The sequence below is a fragment of the Gossypium hirsutum genome, chromosome A10 (genome assembly GCF_007990345.1).
Source record: "Gossypium hirsutum isolate 1008001.06 chromosome A10, Gossypium_hirsutum_v2.1, whole genome shotgun sequence".
NCBI classification, from domain to species: Eukaryota; Viridiplantae; Streptophyta; class Magnoliopsida; order Malvales; family Malvaceae; genus Gossypium; species Gossypium hirsutum.
In genome coordinates, this window is record NC_053433.1 from 42,528,911 (window position 1) to 42,531,505 (window position 2,595).

A 2,595-nucleotide genomic window follows, 5' to 3' on the forward strand; every position below is an offset into this window, starting at 1 on the left:
GATAGAGATCCGAGATTCACCTCGCGATTTTGGAAGAAATTGCAAGAAGCTTTGGTACCAAGCTGCATTTTAGCACCGCTTTTCATCCACAAACCGATGGTCAATCCGAGCGGATAATTCAGATACTCGAGGATATGCTGAGATGCTGCATCCTTGAGTTTGTGGTTCATGGGAACGGTATGTACCTTTGATTGAATTCGCTTACAACAATAGTTTCAATCAAGTATTAAGATGGCACCTTACGAGGCTTTGTACGGTCGTAAATACCGTACACCATTGTTTTGGACCGAGCTCGGTGAAAGTAAAATTTTCGGAGTTGATTTGATTAAAGATGCCGAACAGAAAGTAAAGGTAATCCGTGAAAGTCTGAAGGCAGCCACAGATCGTCAGAAATCGTATGCGGACTTGAAACGAAAGGACATTGAATATCAGGTGGGAGATAAAGTGTTCCTTAAAGTTTCACCTTGGAAAAAGGTACTCAGGTTTGGCCGTAAGGGCAAGTTGAGCCCGAGATTCATTGGGCCATACGAGATCTCCGAACGAGTTGGCCCGGTTGCGTATAGATTGATTTTGCCCCCGGAGCTTGAAAAGATTCACGATGTCTTTCATGTTTCGATGCTTCGACGCTATCGATCTGATCCATCGCATATAATTAGCCCATCAGAGGTTGAAATTCAAGCCGATATGAGTTATGAAGAAGAACCGATACGTATCCTATCTCATGAAGTGAAGGAGTTGCGAAACAAAAGGGTTCCGTTAGTGAAGGTGTTATGGCTCAAACGTGGGATCGAGTAAGCTACTTGGGAAACCGAGAGCTCGATGAAAGAACGATACCCAAACCTATTTACCGGTAAGATTTTCGGGGACGAAAATTTCTTAAGTGGGGGAGAGTTGTAACAGCCCAAAATTGACCCTAGTCGGGAAGTGGTTTCGAGACCACAAAACCGAGTCATAAAAATAATTAATTTTCATATTCTATGCTTATTATGTGTGTACATGAGTATGTGGAAGTTTCATTCTCCAATTTTGCCAATTGCATGAGAAATTATTAAATAGGGATCGATATGAGACATGGTGAAAATATGATAGGCTAATTTAAAATGGTCTATTAATGCATGTTGTGAAAATGATGGGTTTGCATGTCAAATTACCCAAAATTTGAGCTAGTGGTTGGCCATGCTATGGGTGGAAACATGTTGGGAACATGTTGGCCTAGTGAGGTATGTAGGAAAAAATAAAATAAGGAATATGGGTAATAAAGAAAGGAAAAACAAAAAAAATGAGTGGTTGTTTCCCCCCCATTGCCGTGAGCTAAAGAAAGGAAAAGAAAAATTTTGTTCATCCTTTTTCATCCTCTTTTGACCGAAAATTCTAAGGGAGGAGGAAGGAGTTCTTGTTTCATGTTTGGTTTGGAAGAGAATTAGGAGGAAGTTTGGCCATGCATGTAACTAGATTGAGGTATGTTTGATATTATTCTTTGAGATTCATGTATATTTTAAGTTGTAAGTTTGAAATCTACCTAGCCATGGTTCAAACTTTGTTAAATGATGGAGATGATATTCGGCCATGCACGTTACATTCTTGGTTGGTATTTGATGTTTGATGTTGTGGTGATGAGGCATGAAGATGAGTCAAGATTCGGCCTAGGTGGAGTTGTGTTAATGCCATTGCATGCTAAATATGAAGCTTGTTAATGATGCATGTGATGGTGGATTGATGATTCTTGAATCTCTTTTTTTTTAGCATTTTTGAGTGAGCACATATGTGCATTGGTTGCTAGATGGGGAAGAATCGGCTAGCAAGTTGTGTGCTAAGGCCGAATATAATTTTTGTAGGTTAATGAGTAATGCATGTGCTAAATTGATGGAAAGGGAGAGGATGCTTTACTAGTGTATAAATGATATAAAGATTTTAGAAATTATTTTTTGGTTAGGTGTATGTATGATTAGGTATATTCGGCCATATGAGTAAATATATAGATGATGTTAAAATTGATTATGTATAATGGGCCATATAGGGTACACATTGTGATATTAACTTTGATTCTCTATAATTGATCAAGTGGGTGATTAGTAAGGGTGATTGCCGAATATACTAACATACATATGCATGTGTAATTGGATTGTAAATATTTAGCAAGGCGGTTAAACTAGTTGATTTATTGATTAAGGTCAAGGAGTTAAAGGAGGAGAATCGAGCAAAGGCAAAGAAAAGATCATCGAGTAGCCGAGTTGGAACCATCTTACCCAACACAAGTAAGTCATTAAGCATATCTTTGGTATTGATTAAAGGATCGTAACACCTACACCATTGTGTTTAATGAGATGAAATGTATACAAATGAATATGTAAGTAGAGATGAAATTTGTCGAATGTAAAAAGGAAGTGAAGCCTATTGAGTGGCTGGTTTTCGGCACTAAGTGTACGGGCAATAAGTGTTCGCGGTCATGAGATTGACACTAAGTGTGCGGGTTTAAATTGAACAGCACTAAGTGTGCGAGTTTAAAGTACATGGCACTAAGTGTGCGCGGTTGATTATTAAGCACTATGTGTGCGAACCCAATATATATTTTCTATAAATTATTTACATTAAGGG